The sequence below is a fragment of the Zootermopsis nevadensis genome, unplaced genomic scaffold (genome assembly GCF_977971745.1).
Source record: "Zootermopsis nevadensis isolate Lab colony 2312 unplaced genomic scaffold, Znev_1.0 Znev_ptg000020l, whole genome shotgun sequence".
Classification (NCBI taxonomy): Eukaryota; Metazoa; Arthropoda; class Insecta; order Blattodea; family Termopsidae; genus Zootermopsis; species Zootermopsis nevadensis.
Window position 1 is genome coordinate 17,285,037 of NW_028259152.1, and position 17,423 is coordinate 17,302,459.

Consider the following 17,423-nt stretch of genomic DNA (forward strand, 5'->3'; position numbering starts at 1 on the left):
AAGTAAATTTTAGAAAATGATCACCGGTCATTCGATACATATATCGCGTGTTAAATTTCCGGATTTGTTACAGCAATTCAGTAATGAATCAACAGATTCCTTGGCAGTACAGAGACTATATATTGCATCTATTGGTCACTTTGTAATGCGACACACGAAGTTGAGGTCCTCCGAAAAGTTGCCCATCTGTTTGCAATTTGCTCTTTTATTTTGTAAAACAAGATTAATAACATAATATGCGTGTTATTTACATTTATTTTTTTTATTTTCAGTGTTCTGTCTGACGACAGGTCCATATGAACAGGATCCTTCCATCCTTTTCTCTTCTCGGACTGGGACCTGTTCATATACGTTCTTGGCAGATGATCCAGAAGTGGTTTGCCATTGCCTTCTTCTGTGTGTGAATGGAGTAATTGTTGGGATGCCACGGAGGAAAACTCCGTGTTGCCTAGACCACGGCCTTGCCCAACACAAGTTATAAATTCGGGAATCGAACCCGAGACCCCAGGATTACAAGGCCAGCGTTCTAACCGCTAGACCACCTCATCTTATTATTATTTAGTGTTCTGTCTGACGACAGGTCCATATGAACAGGATCCTTCCATCCTTTTCTCTTCTCGGACTGGGACCTGTTCATATACGTTCTTGGCAGATGATCCAGAAGTGGTTTGCCATTGCCTTCTTCTGTGTGTGAATGGAGTAATTGTTGGGATGCCACGGAGGAAAACTCCGTGTTGCCTAGACCACGGCCTTGTGCAACACAAGTTATAAATTCGGGAATCGAACCCGAGACCCCAGGATTACAAGGCCAGCGTTCTAACCGCTAGACCACCGTGGCTTAATATGCATGTAAGACCCAATAAATAAGTCGTATGTTCAGAGGTTCTCGTCCGGATTTACTTAATCTTCGAGGAGATCACTGTAATAAAAGTGACTTCCTCTACGTCTCGGTAGTTAAATACCAGCTAATCGTAGCTTAAGGCTTCTTTACACATAAACTTCACGTTGTTTAGTCGTCATAACAACTGTAACTATTCACCGCTGGCCGCTGTCTCCTTGGCAACCCAAGTGCACACGTGTTTGAATGTCAGATGCGCAAAGTTGCAGCGTGGCTTGAAGTTACTGCACCTGTTCCAAACATCGCCGACACGCGCGTGGCCTACCGGAAGCGAATCCATTGTCAATAGACACGGATAGATGGACAGAGCCACGCAATTCACCATTTCAGTTACATCTCTCACAGAAAAACAGCGACATCTGACACATTCTTAAGCTTATCTGTAATTCACTTCAGCATCCATCTAAATACAGTTTTTTGGTATATTTTACAACGTTACAAGAAACCAAAGAACATTACTTTAATCAATGTTGGTGAAAACACGGTTCTTACGATAAGCAGGCCATATATTTTTTACGTAACCTTAAACTCACCTGATGATGAATATAATCTAACCGAAACACTCTTAATAGAAACAGAATTTAATTGTCGACGCGTAATACGTTGTGTTTGACGCATTAATGAATAAATTATTCCCCCGACAAATTACGAAGCTCCTGGTTATGAAATTATCAATACAAATCTTACTTTTCTTGTTTTTAATACATTTTCTTCAGACTTCCTATAAACTCCGTTCTTCCCTAGGCATAAGAGGTTCATTACAGAGCGTAAAACAATTAATCTAAAAAAATTAATAGATCGTTGGTCTGAGATCATTTTTTAAAATCACTGTTAGACCGCAGGCAATGCATTTACAAACACAAGTGTATGAGATCAACGAAATTATGTTCACTCTTATCTTCCTATTAACTTTCCACAAAATTTTCATATTTAAATTGTTTATCGCAAAACGATTGCTAATAACAGCATACGAGGTGCGATCGGAAAGTTTCCAGACTGCGCGTATAAAAACCCGTACACTTATCTCAGGTATTAAATTCATCCATCACCCTCGAAGTAGTTCCCCTGGGAGTGAACACAACGATCCCAGCGCCGCTGCCAAGCCTGGAAGCATCCCTGGAAATCTTTCTTTGTCAGCCTGTCAAGCACCATCTGCGATTCTGCCTGAATCTCTTCTATCGTCTCAAATCTCCTTCCCTTTAGCTGAATTTTCATCTTTGGGAAGAGGAAGAAGTCACACGGAGCTTAGAAAGGAAGTTGGGGTCGGTTCTTGCAAGATCTTTGAGCTCCTGACAAACGAGAAGTCAAGTCGATTCTGCTTCTGGTCCTCAGACAGGATGCGTCGCATGTGGAGTTCTTCCTTTAGAATCAGCTGACAGGTCCCATAGCCTATCCCAACAATGTCGCACAAGTCGTTGATGGTACGACGTCGATCTTCGTAACATTTTCGGGCGTTGTGCTCGAAGATGGTCGTCCAGAACGCTCGTCATCATCGACAGAGGTTCGGCCATTTTTAAAACGTGAATGCCACACAAAAGTTTGCGGACTCCCCAAATTCTTGCTTTAGCATTTCATAGGTTTCCGTAGCCGTTTTGGCGAGTCTTTGGCAAGAGATTCAGGCAGAATCGCAGATGGTGCTTGACAGGCTGACAAAGAAAGATTTCCAGGGATGCTTCCAGGCTTGGCAGCGGCGCTGGGATCGTTGTGTTCACTCCCAGGAGAACTACTTCGAGTGTGATGGATGAATTTAATACCTGAGATAAGTGTACGGGTTTTTATACGCGCAGTCTTGAAACTTTCCGATCGCACCTCGTATATGGACGAAGGAACATGTAAATTGATAAAATTACGATAAATGCGGATATTCATAATTCGTACTCTTCGACACATATTACGATCACAAAGTCAAAGACGGTGAGATGGGTGGGGCATGTAGAACGCACGGGAGACGAGAAACGAATCCATTTTAGGGTGTTCTTTACGCTCTGGCGTGAGCGAAGAACACTTTCCGGGCACGTCAATGTCTGTCTACTTTTCTATTTCGTGAATCTTGTTGGAACGGTTACCTGCAGTTTCCTGTCACATTTCATCTATTCATCACGCACAATCATCCTGCTACGTGAATTTATGCCCATAACCTCGCTCAACTGACGAAGATGAACTAGTAGCTGGGTAGTGCCAGAGACAGATGAAAATTTCAAAGCAACTCACAGAGATCAAAACGTGAGCGCTGTCTGGCCACTTGGTACCGAGTACGTCGTGCGTGTAAGGATCTAATCGTCAGGTCATACGACGACGCGCTCCGCTCACAACCTGGACAGAGTGACAGAATCATTCATGCACTCGTGGCGTCCCCGGTTCATATCTTGGTCCTGATACTAACTCTCCTAACAGTTTTCATGGTTTTCCACGGTCCGTCCAGATAAATATCGGCACTGCCCAAGGGATTAAACCATGGCAACGTCCTTCCACACTCTTTAATCATCCTAACAGCGTCGTTATATAAATAAAATACGGGCAATCTTTATGGACACTCGATAGGACTCAGATGGGGGATCGGCTTGTCACAGAGCCAATGCCGTGCACAGGACAGGACGCATTTGCAGGCCTGCAGGGAGACAGCGATGTTAGTTTATGCAAGTTTCGTATCTTTGTGAACATTCAGTCGGAAGAAATGTACAGTCCCTTCCATAAGCAGCCACATTACGAAGAACGGAGTTCTAAACCTGTGGTTAATTGTTAAGCGTTCGATCTTAGAGCGGCCCCGAGACGCTGTTAAAACATCGAAAGCCCGGAATACAGTTTGAAGTTTAAATCTTGATTTCGCGACTAAAATCATTCAAAAAAGAAAACTGGTCTCTTGTCGCGGTTTCCTTATCAATGTTCTTCTTCAGTCACCCCAGTCCTCGCACACACACACACACACACCCCACCCCCGGAAGTGCATACATTTTGGGTAACAAATTCTTTCAAAACGATACGACAATCTTAGACAAAGTTTCATGTCAAAATTAAACATTTTTCTGTGAAATAACATTCACGTCAACGACACGCGCTCCTGTTCAGTCGTCTCCTGTTTCTATCCAACTTTTACTTCGTGCAATTGGTAATAACAAAATGGCGGAAGCAGGAACTCGCGACACGAATCCACTGCGCGCGCAATTACATTTCTCACAAATTTTGGAAAACCAAAAACAAACAAAAATTCTTCAAGCACATCTTAAATCAGCAGTTAAGCTATCGCAACTTTATTTTCGTCAAAACAAAACGTCACGATACTCTATTATGAGGTAATTAAAAATTAATTCGAATTAATAAAATATAACCAACCCTCCCGTGACTTGTTACGATAAAAATGTCGTGCATATTTCATCCCCTCCAAACCTTATTCTCTATCATCCTAACCAATCAGACAACAGTATACAATCAGCCCATTAATTTTCATAACGCCATGTTGGTACAATTCCCTCAGAACACCAACCATACACAACTAAAACTGTTTTCCTTCTGTGTCTCTCTCACTTTTAAGCAAACAGCAGTTGGAAAATAAATGCATACAGAACCTGAAAGGAACAACCTGGTTGATAATATTAAAATGGATCTTTAAATACTGGATTAAACTGAATCGAGAGAGGACGTAACATTAAAGGTAAACATTACTAGACGAGTTCTGCGACTATCATCTTATCAAAAAGTACCCTCCAATGTGTATTTAGTAGAGTAAGATAATGTCGGCGTCGATTAACATTTCCCCTTTCTTCCTACGAGTTTCAAAACGCGAACCTAACTGTTCCTTCGTCCCCGACGTCACATGAACACGAATGCCCCTGGTAACGCGACCCTCGGCTGCAGTCTGCGCGCCTGACCTGCGCAGAAAGAAACCGCTTTATTGAATGAAACTCTCGGCCTGGGTAAGCCGTTCTACTCCCTCATTATTCCGACCCTTTCATGCTTCAGAGGGGCCCATGTAAGGTCACATTTCAGAAGCTAATAGTCGCTTGACATCCTACGCCACTTCATATATGATCCCATTTCACAAGTTCTTCCATTAAACTTCTCTTCACAGTCCATCTCACCCTGTTTGATCCTGTCCACTGCCAGTTCCCATCAGCTGCCCTGAGGATGACAGCAGATATGGCTGTCGAAACGTTGGCAGCAGATATGGTTAATTCACGGTTCAGCCACCTGACGAGGCTTGTAGCCCGAGAGTCTTTAATCAATTATAATTTTACTCTGCACTCAGGTAAAGAACCAAATATAATTTCGGAATAATTGTCTATATTCTTACGTCAACATCAATCTCCTTGGCGTGTCTTACTTTCTGTGAAGGCACTCCTGAAACACGTCAAAATATTCGTACGCTGTCCTCTTTACGACTCGATATCAGAGCCAAAATGCCTAATCAAAAGTCTTTTCTGTATGTAGAACTCAAAACACAGCAGTGACCACGGACACCTCCCTTAAAATCGCCCTGTCTCTATTTCGAACCAGTTCCGTCGGAAACATTTAACTATAATCCTCCCATCTGTGCTTTGGGGACTTTCCTACCAAAATTACGTCATTTCTTTACCACACTTACATGCGTGCTACACATCCAGTCCAAAAGAACGCACACGGCTTCATGATCCTAACAATTCAACGTGGAAGTCACGAATGCCACAAGGTAACATACGACGACAATTACCTGAAACTTACCACAGCAAACAGATCGAAATATATCGCCTTATTAAGGCTTTGACCGGGATGTTCTTTTGTTAAATCTTATGTGGTACCGCCTGATTCGACTTCTAATGGTTAAGTGAAGTGTTTTCTTCGCGGTACGGACTGAATTCATAAATAATATTCAGACGATCTCCGGCTAAAAATGGTTAACCAGCTGATTTTCGTAATGGTGAGGTGTAGTGTTTTCTTCGCGGTACGGACTGAATTCATAAATAATATTCAGACGATCTTCGGCTTCAAAGGGTTAACCAGCTGATTTTCGTAATGGTGAGGTGTAGTGTTTTCTTCGCGGTACGGACTGAATTCATAAATAATATTCAGACGATCTTCGGCTTCAAAGGGTTAACCAGCTGATTTTCGTAATGGTGAGGTGTAGTGTTTTCTTCGCGGTACGGACTGAATTCATAAATAATATTCAGACGATCTTCGGCTTCAAAGGGTTAACCAGCTGATTTTCGTAATGGTGAGGTGTAGTGTTTTCTTCGCGGTACGGTCTGGATTCGTAAATAATATTCAGACGATCTCCGGCTTCAAAGGGTTAACCAGCTGATTTTCGTAATGGTGAGGTGTAGTGTTTTCTTCGCGGTACGGACTGAATTCATAAATAATATTCAGACGATCTTCGGCTTCAAAGGGTTAACCAGCTGATTTTCGTAATGGTGAGGTGTAGTGTTTTCTTCGCGGTACGGTCTGGATTCGTAAATAATATTCAGACGATCTCCGGCTTCAAAGGGTTAACCAGCTGATTTTCGTAATGGTGAGGTGTAGTGTTTTCTTCGCGGTACGGACTGAATTCATAAATAATATTCAGACGATCTTCGGCTTCAAAGGGTTAACCAGCTGATTTTCGTAATGGTGAGGTGTAGTGTTTTCTTCGCGGTACGGACTGAATTCATAAATAATATTCAGACGATCTTCGGCTTCAAAGGGGTTAACATTCCTCACCAAAAACTCATTCGACACGTCACATCTCGTGTTAGGCCCGAGTTTCCATACTTGGGATTTACATCTCTACATCCTACATCGTGATTTTACGTTCTTCACTGGGATGAACAGTTTCTCACAATGTTAAGGACGTTAACAGATCTCTTCAAGGACTGTAGAAACAAAAACTGGTCAGCCTACGCGTTCAATCCATTACCTGGTCACCGGTCAGGGTACAGAGAGCTCTCGCTCAGGCTGAACACATCCTCCTCGGGGTCCCCGAGGACTACAAAGCACTAACTCCTATAACACGCATACATAGTCATACAAGATTATCTGTGACCGAGGTTACGATTCCAAGAGGGCCCCCCCCCCACGGACCATGTCATCGGAAATGCTAAGAGTTTATGCACTTAATGTTGTAACCTAAATAGTTCACGACCTACTTAAACCCAATAAACTACAGCTCACAAAACATAATCCACATTAAAAATTAGTGGAAAGGAACTGAAGACATGAGAATACTAAAACATGCAATTCTTCATTTAGCGTCAGATGCAAGTTATAAGCGTTCGCAAATATTTCGAAACAAATTTGATGCTACGCTTCGATAGTAGTGCCTTTCTGGGGGCGTGGGTTAGTTTAACCCAAGAAAGTACCACGCCGAAATTCAGTACCTTCTTCAGTCTTAACGTGCGTTTACACGAAACCGCGTTATCTGAGAGCTCAAGATTAAGACACGACAAAAACCGGATAACGCAATATCCAACTCCCATCGTTCACAAACACGATACAAGACTCCGAATGTCGAAAAGCCAAAACACTGCCTTCTTCAGAAACATCAAGTCTCTTACCACAACGCACAAATTTACTGGCAAAATTCTAATGTTATATTTATTCCATAGTTCGTTCAGCCGAAATTCCCGTAGTATTACAACTTAAAAGTAGCACTTACTTCGTTGTGTTAACGTTATTCGTAATTCAGAGACGCTGACGGCCACTTCTTGTTCACAATGTCTCAGATGATGCTTTCTTTTCAATGAACGTGAAGAGGACGACATTGCTAGTTAACTATTTAACCCACATTTCTGAACACACACTTAAATCACCCACCATCTTCTTCAATCACGGGCACAACACAATTACAAACACGCAACAACAACAAAAATACCACTCAGATTTCACACCAAACTTCACCTAAATCCTCTGTATAAAAGTTGTCTCTACACAAGTCGTCAGAGCTGGTCCCTCGACAACGCTCCAGTGACTGTAGTCAGCACACTAGCCCGAGACTCGTCGAGTTAAAGAAAAGCCACTGGAGAGCCATCTACCGGTACCGCTAAGGAAACTCTGTACGTTTTTATGAATGGGAGAACGTTTAGTGGCAGCCATCACTGACTTGTCTTGAATGAAAGGGCCATAGTATAACCATACTACAAACATCGATCGCTCTACGAGGCAGCCTTAGTATCTTAATAGTTTATGAACGAGCGTAGGAAGGCCGTCCTCCTGCGGTTTTGTCACTAACTGGTACGAGAAGATGTCAGAATGGACACACACATCTGCGACGAGCAAATAATGAAAGAGCTCGGTACCACGCCTAATGATAGTACTCAAGGCTAGAAGGAATACGGCCAAGGTTTTTTCGCGAGAGGGGAGGGGAGGTGGAGGGGGGGCAAACAAGAGAATTGCGAATGAGGTGAAAGGAGAGTGTACACAGGCGAAGTGAGAGGGGGGGGGACCGGTATCACGATCTGGTTATCAAGCGAGGCGTAGTTATCGTCCGGGCAGATTAATTCGGGTGCCAAGTCAAGCAGGAAGAACAGAGTTACGAAAAGAAAGGAAAAAAGATCACGTGCTTCTCACTCGTATGTCTCGGAGCGTAATCTCCCCTTTCCTGTGATACAACGCCGTATTCTGTGCGAATTCATTACTTCAATTACAATTTAATCAACTTGCTTTGGCCTGCTTTCACGAGAAATATATACGGGCATACCTCGTTTTATTGCGTTTTTCTTCTAAAATTTAAGGTTTGTGTCAACCCTGCGTCGAGCGAGTCTATCGACGCCATTTTTTCCAAGAGCACGTGCTCACTTCGCGTCACATTTTGGTAATTCTCGCATTGTTTTTTTAGACTTAATCCAATTTCACACTTAAAATACTACAGTATATAGTAAACATAATTTTTATATGCACTAAAAAAAAAAACGACTCGCTTTATTGCGGTGGTCTGGAACCGAACCCGAAATATCTCCGAGGTATACCTGTACATACTTCACGTTCACATTTTTTTCGTACCATCAGTAATACCAACATGGAAACTGCGTAACTGGGACATGAAATGTGATAACCTAACCTTCGAAGTGTATTATGGGTGGAAAACGCGGTAAGATGGGAACGTCAAATGTATGCTTGCTAACCTAGCCGTTTCACGATGATCGATAATTAATGTATCATGTCAGATACTGCGTGAAACATAAATTAACACTCTGACAATGACAAAACATGGCGACGGTGCGAAAGTTCTTTGCTACATTGGCAAAATTTAACGCATGTTACAGAAATGGATTACAAATTTACATTGCTGTAATAATATGTTGCTGGACTCACGACAGCCACAAAATAGTGCACCAACTGAGGGACCTTATCAACGAAATAGTCGACCACGTGACCTTCTGAGGATGTCACTAACCATTTTAATATTATAAAGACCACATGAATGAAACCACGTAGCAGTAAAAGCAGATACAGAGTAGCTCCCGGAGCGGGTGATGAGGTGACTATGGCAGTTTTTCATTCCAACCCTTTCGGTTTTCGCTGTCAATATAATTCCGCGGATGCTCCACACGACGGGGCAGTCACATCGTAATCTGCACTTCCTTTCAAAATACCTGCCCGAAATCTCGCGTGCCAAAATATGAAGTGGAGGCCTAATTTAAAATTTTCTTTCTAGATCCTCATCTTGGATTACATTTGTTCTCTCAATCTACGAGGCGCGTCCACAAAGTAAGTATCCCTCTCGTCCCACAGCTAGCAAACCTTATATTGCGCGAAGCGACTGTGCGTACGTGATAGAGCAATGACGTAGCATGGCGCATGCACTAACGGCACTTCCCGCGTTCTCACAGTAGCATCGTTGCAGCTGTTGAAGATGGAGGTTCTTATTCCAGCTCCCGCCGACTGTGAAGTGCGGTCAGTGATAACGCTAGGCCGCACACGGCTCGACGGACAGCGAGTCTCCTGCAGGAGTTCAGCTGGGAGGTGTTTAATCATTCACCCTACAGCCCGGACCTCGCTCCCAGTGATTTCCATCTTTTCCTACACCTCAAGAAATTCCTGTCCGGTCAGCGTCAGCGTTTTGAGAATGACAGAGAGGCGGAGATGGTTGTCACACAGTGGTTCCAATCCCAGGCGGCAGACTTCTACGACACAGGTATTCAAAAGTTGGTCCCACGGTATGACAAATGTCTCAATTCCGGTGGCGAATATGTCGAAAAATAGCTGGACACTTGCTGTATCTGTTGCAATAAATATTTCCATGAAATTGTGTTTTGTTTCTGTAAACGGCCCCAGGGAAACTTACTTTTGGGACGCGCCTCGTATTTAGATACACGCGATGCTCTGGACTTAACATCCAAAGACTGAGTGTAAAATGTAAGATTGTTAGATCAAAATTACGGATGGAACGACACAGAAGTATTGACACGTGTCTCTGAGGGCAAAAGTGGATAATTTCAGATCTAGATTTAGGCCTATACAATTTCCTTTAAAGAAACTGTTCCCTTCATCCTGTCAATAAAGATGTCGCGTATTTGCATGAAACATATCCTATATATCGATGTTCTACGGTAAGAAACGAACAAAGGCGACTGACGTAATACATTTTGGAGAACATGAACCATTCTGAAGCAGTGGCTATTATAAATGTCCACAAATATAAGAAAAAGATAATTTTACTCTACAACATAACATGTCAGAGTATAACGCAAAATATTAACCACGTCACGCATCCAACGTTATACAAACTAAATCATCATTGCTCATGAGATAATGCCTCCAATATGGACGTGCCTCTGGAACTTCGAGAAACTATTTTGCTGTTGAAGATTTCCGTCTTCTGGGTTATTGCGCTGTGTAGTCTGGTCGATGTTAACCAACGTTTCAGAGGTCATACTGCCTCCGTCATCAGAGTATGAAGATTTCTGTCTTCTGGGTTGTTGCGCTGTGTAGTCTGGTCGATGTTTACCGACGTTTCAGAGGTCATACTGCCTCCGACATCAGAGTATGAAGATTTCTGTCTTCTGGGTTGTTGCGCTGTGTAGTCTGGTCGATGTTTACCAACGTTTCGGAGGTCATACTGCCTCTGTCATCAGGGCGATGAGTATGAAGGTTTCTGTCTTCTGGGTTGTTGCGCTGTGTAGTCTGGTCGATGTTTACCAACGTTTCAGAGGTCATACTGCCTCCATCATCAGGGCGATGAGTATGAAGATTTCTGTCTTCTGGGTTGTTGCGCCGTGTAGTCTGGTCGATGTTTACCAACGTTTCAGAGGTCATACTGCCTCCATCATCAGGGCGATGAGTATGAAGATTTCTGTCTTCTGGGTTGTTGCGCTGTGTAGTCTGGTCGATGTTTACCAACGTTTCAGAGGTCATACTGCCTCCGTCATCAGGGCGATTTTGCTGTTATTTGCATTCATTTATTTCCCAAAGCTGGTGGTCTCCATGTTTTCAAACAAAATCACCCCATGACACGAGAGCCAAAATGGCTGCCATGCGCGTATACTTGAACTATCCAGACATAGCACGAACAGTGTTTTTGTAATACCAATAACATAAAACTTACTGCGAATAATACACATTCAATAACAAAGTTTCTGTTGCAATTATGGGCCAACCTGCGTACACGTATTTTACAGACAACCATAATATCGATGACTAATCGATTTAAAAGGTAATCGACAACAAAAATATATAATATAACGTTCTTATAAAGGAATTCTTAGGTACTAAGCCATTTTCTGTATTGCACAGAATTTCATTTAAAATAACTATTTGATTTTAAACTAATATTACGTTGTACACACACTGAAAAATCACGATAGACCATGCAAACGTCGTTTGAAAATCACGTAATGTTCCTCTTTCTAAATTTATTGTAAATATCCAGTAGTTAGAGAAATTTGACGTATTTTGGTAACGACTAGACTTAATATATTTCTGGATGGTATGGGAAAAACTGCACATGAACAGAAGTTAACTAACATCCAAGCGCAGTTTTCTGCATCATATTGCTGTCATTAATCTTCGTTTTAGAGCAAACAATGTCAACTTATATAAGATGATGTCACCTGAAAGGTGTTAATTCTACATAATGCTGGCATAACGGAGACCATGTGATAGACTGATTCACGTTTGGCCCGTGGTCCGTTTAACGCAGGTTTCACAGCGTGTGTGGGCGTATGTAAATAAGGACAATTTCTGTAGATCGATACGTGCTGGACATCACATGAAGAACGTACATAAAATGCACTGGGCTTTCACGCATCAGCTGACACCGCGGATACGTGTTAAGGGTATGACTTAACAAGACACATCTAATTTCAGCGAGTCTGTCGTCACATGAAACACGACTTCAGAACTTAACTCTCCTACTCATTTTAATGTTCCAGCTAGGGTTTGTTGGTTTTTAAAAACCGGGTTTTTTTTTTGGATAAATTTGTAAAATTCGAAAATCGGTTTTAAAATTTTTAAAATGTAAAAATTATTTAATTAATTAATTAATTAAAAACGTCAAGATTTTGACTTGAAATAATATCAAATCCGAAGACAATGAAGGCAACAGAATTTAGATTTATTATTTGATGCCCTGAAAACGATAAGACCAAGTTCAGTAGCCAGTGAGAGAGTATTTTCAATTTCAGGCAATTTTGTATCTAGAATAAGAACAAGATTAAGTAATCGTTCAGTGGATATTTTATGTTTTTTGAAATCATATTTCCTGAAGAAAAAATACTAAATGAAATAAAAATTTATAATTTATATTTTGTACGGATTTCAGTTATTTCAGTTATTTTAGTTTTTAATTTGGTTTTGTATGGAGTATATTTTATTTTGTTATATTTTTGTAGTTCCATAAATATTAAATAAACTGAAATTTTTTAAAATAAGTATAAATATTTTTTTACTGATTTAATTTTTTTGTAAAAATTCGAAAACCGGTTTAACCGTTTTTTTTGAAATACTGCAATTCGAAAACCGTTTTTTTTTCAAAAGTCGGTTTTTGTATAAACCCTAGTTCCAGCTGCAATGCAAGGAGTATTCACATAAGGATCGATCAAACACAGACATTTTGTTAATCAATTTCTCCCACTTTGAACACCTTAATAAAGTGACAGAGTCGTTCAGTAAACCACAAATAGACAATGAATAAAATGTAACGATTTACGTAAAATGCTACTTCCCAGGTCAGTCGATTTTGACTCGTATCGGATGAAAACGACGGTACGACTGGCAGCTGGTCATAACAATCCCAGCTGATAGGCGGGATAGCGCCTCTGCGTTCAACTTTCTCAGCAATTTGTCCGCTGCAAAGTTACATAATATGAATAATTTCAACGCGCTGAATTACACGGTCATTACGTACACAGAGGTCATACGTGAAAGTCAACGCGGTAACTTCCTGACTTATCAAAGTCTGAAATTTTGTAATTAAGGCTTTGACCGGGATGTTCTTTTGTTAAATCTTATGTGGTACCGCCTGATTCGACTTCTAATGGTTAAGTGAAGTGTTTTCTTCGCGGTACGGTCTGGATTCGTAAATAATATGAAGACGAGCTTCGGCTTCAAAGGGTTAACCAGCTGATTTTCGTAATGGTGAGGTGTAGTGTTTTCTTCGCGGTACGGACTGAATTCGTAAATAATATTCAGACGATCTCCGGCTTCAAAGGGTTAACCAGCTGATTTTCGTAATGGTGAGGTGTAGTGTTTTCTTCGCGGTACGGACTGAATTCATAAATAATATTCAGACGATCTTCGGCTTCAAAGGGTTAACCAGCTGATTTTCGTAATGGTGAGGTGTAGTGTTTTCTTCGCGGTACGGACTGAATTCATAAATAATATTCAGACGATCTCCGGCTTCAAAGGGTTAACCAGCTGATTTTCGTAATGGTGAGGTGTAGTGTTTTCTTCGCGGTACGGACTGAATTCATAAATAATATTCAGACGATCTTCGGCTTCAAAGGGTTAACCAGCTGATTTTCGTAATGGTGAGGTGTAGTGTTTTCTTCGCGGTACGGACTGAATTCATAAATAATATTCAGACGATCTTCGGCTTCAAAGGGTTAAACAAAACTGAAGTTCGGGTGTTGGGCACGGGGCGAAGAAGGATCTCAAATTTAGTAAATCCCGTCGGGGTATGTCAAATCACACATCCAGAACCACCGCCACTGCTGACTGAAGGACACTCGATGGTACAACGCGGAGCTGACCGTCGAGCTCTTATCACTCGGTTGTTATCACATTTCCAACGAATAAACAGCCGTTCTAAAAACAGGACTGCGACTGCAGCCACAGGATGTTTCGTAATTTCATGCTCGAAACTCGGTTACAATAAAAATTGAACCCGATACATAAACAGTTAAAAACCGAAAGCCAACGAGATCAATGAAATTACGTTTACTGCTACGTTATTTTCAGACTTAGGTCCAGCCGAACGCTTAAAGCGTCTTGGTCCGTGAGGCACAGCTACCGGCATCCTTAAACTTGCGTCACGTGATATAACCGAAATAGCATAATTATAATTACGTCTCGTTCAATTTTGGCGCGTCTGAAAGTCATCTGATACACGGTAAGCATTTTTTTTTTTTAGAAACTTTGTTAAATTCGACCGCACCTCGGCGTAAAGAGCCGGTTATATTTTACTGACAGCAATCAAAATTTAATGCAGACCTCAACACCAAGAATAATCAAATTCAGTTCAGTAGTTTCGTCGATAAGAAATGTACCTGAAATGATAGACAATACCTCCACGTCACCCGCTTGTTTCAGGCACCATTTGGGAACATACGCAATAAATCGATCCTTGGACACAGAAGATACGAGCTGTCTTCTGGGTTTCAGCGCCGTGTAGTCCCGTAGAACTTTATCAATATTTCAGAGCTCCTTGCTGCCTCCATCTTCAGGGAGGCTCATAACAGCAAGTACCTCTAAAACGTTAGTTAAATTTCTACTGGATTACACGGAGCTACGGCCCGGAAGCCAGCCATCTTTGTAATCACCGCCGTGAGAACCTCAGATTCCTCCAGTCCTTGCATACAATTTAAATATACAAAGTATTTTTTTTTGTACTGGAGTAAAACTGGATCCGTGATTTTACAAAGTATCAAAAAGAAGTTAACTGGAGATAGAAATGTGAAAGAGGCTTTACAAGTACTTCGTAGCTCTTTAAGACGTTTCAACATCGCTAATAACAAAGTCCTCCACCGTGGACGATCCTGAGCCAGTCTTGGATTTTTAAAGACACTTGATGGAGGATACGGGTTATGTAACGCCATGATCATGAATGGGAAAGTACGTGGAAGGATGCGGTCGTGGGATCGTTCAATGCATGCCACTGTCCTAGCAGTTGCCTGTAATTGGTGCCGTGATAGAAATGTGTCGCGTGAGTTCTTTAAGAACTATCTCCATGTTAAACTGTCTCATGCTTCATAGGGAGTATGCCACTTTGTGATAAACCGACTTATCTTGAATGTAACTCGTCCCACAACCAGAAAGGAAAATGTCGGTGTCAATGTATCTGGTAGCAGTAGGGGCCGGAAGGTTGGGGGGGGGGGGGGGGGGGGTTACCGAAATATTAGCAAATCGTCTTAAAATCAGACAAAGCAAAAACACGATCAGAACACGACATTTTTTAAATGTCCGTGTTCAGAACATTCCCGACAATTCGACAACGATCTGTCCTCCGGGTACAAAAGTCAGATGTGAATCCGGTACTTCTAGTGAATCTAGGCGTTTTGGCCACTTCTGGACATCAGAATAATTCGGCGAACTCCTGACACAGTGCGTCTAGACTACACGCACAACGAACGTGCTGGAGAAGTTGCCGATTCATCACGGCGAATTCTTAACACTCCAAAGGGCACGTGGCGTTCGACATACACACAGTAATTTATTTAACGACGCCTTTCCACTAGCCCAGACTATTTAGCGTCGAGTTAAGAATAATTATGGAAAATAAAAAAATTGGAAAGGAAGTGGTCGTGGCCTAATTCAAGGTATCACTCCGGAATTTTCCTGGATGGACTGAGTAAAACCACGAGAGAGAAAACACCGTCCTAATGTCGCACCAAGCTGGGATAGCGTCAAGAATTCCCAACATCCGACGTTTCGGCAGTGCCTAGAATCGCCCTTCAGCCTTCAACAGGAAAGAGCTCCTTTCGGAAGGCATGATGAGTCTCTTAAGCCAGCCTTGCGTTCCGTGCCTCATGACTCAACTGCGTCTTCTTTGAGAAGGCATTTCATTTGTACAGGAGATGACCACTTGGGAAATTCGAGAATTTCTTGGGAAGATAACATTAATGTTCATCACAACGAAACAGGGTTAAAGATGTGGACTGCATTTCTTTAGCTCAGGACGCGGTCCAGTGGTGGCTCACGTAAACATGGTAACAACCATTCGGCTTCTCAAGAAGGGCTTCGATCCGTGGAGTGACTGAGAGCGTAAGATTACCTGAGGACAACCACGAGACGTGTGTTCTTCACGGAATTTCTTGATTTGATAACAGTGTGTCCGCTGGTATGACAGATATTTTACCACCGATGATGGGATGCACAGCTTAAAGTGGGATCTGAACCATGGTGCAAAGCTAGTTCACACTCTGTCGGCGTCTAAAGTTTTCTGACAAGAGTGCATTATAATATTGAAAATTCTTATATGTAAATGTATTTTTGAGTCATTTTTATGTTTAATTTCATATTCGTAATTTTACTATACACGTACGACAAATTCTCGGAAAATTCTTGTGTATTATAATAAAGTCTTCAACCTGTTATGTCATTTAGAAATATATTTAGCGACGTCTATACGGCGCCAGCCTCAAACCGCCTTTAGTGGTCAGTGTACGTGGCGGATTCACGTATCACCGAGTGACTCCAGTAAATTTTATTATTTAAATTCGCTTCAAAAATAACATTTCCTTCACACATTATATTTGTTCATATGACATTTTACTTTGATTTATCTTATGCCTTTTTAATATTATCAATAAACGATTTACTTATTGTAGTAGTTATTATCTGTTTTAGTTCTGTTTATATGTGTTATATACGATATTGGTTATTTATGTTAATTTTTTTGTGTGAACGAAAACCTCCGTATGAGGACTCTTGAACAGGCAATTTGATTTCAGTTTTTTTTGTATTTTCAATAAACTTGAGAAAAACGTAAGTAATTTTTTGCGTAAACCAGCTATCAGAAAAAAAATATATTAAGTTTTCCTTATGAACTTTAAGTTTATAAAAAAGAAATATATTAATAATTATATATAATAATTTTTATGTAGGGGTTCCCTGAGACATGAATATTATTTCAAGGGTTCCGTAAGGACAAAAAGATTGAGAAACGCTGATCTAGACTATGAACGAAGTCCAGTTAAAAATTCAACCTGGACGCGGTCGTTTCAGACTATCCAGCATTCCTAACCTCTAGCAGTCTCAAACATTGCAGATGTGTTCTTGCATTCATTTCCTGATCACGGTCGCGACCCGCCTTTGTATTTGAGTACACGAGTCCTGGGTTCAAATCTAGGCCTTGGTACAAACCACCAGCCACCCCAGTCAAGTAACGGGGCATTACCACTCCCGGTTTCATCTCCAACCGTTC

At 41.5% G+C, this 17,423-nt stretch overlaps 1 protein-coding gene across 3 annotated transcripts in view; it reads right to left on the reverse strand.

Annotated features, from left to right (window-relative positions):
* The window catches only part of sty (sprouty signaling antagonist), a 99,437-nt gene that overhangs the window by 20,285 nt on the left and 61,729 nt on the right, over window positions 1-17,423 (reverse strand). The window contains exon 1 of one of the 3 annotated variants that reach the window (XM_087352033.1): window positions 7,500-8,093. The exons of the other annotated variants lie outside the window; for them this stretch is intronic. The gene's annotated coding sequence lies outside the window, so the exon portion shown is untranslated. Of the gene's footprint in view, window positions 1-7,499; window positions 8,094-17,423 lie in introns of those variants that run through there. 3 annotated transcript variants of the gene reach the window in all.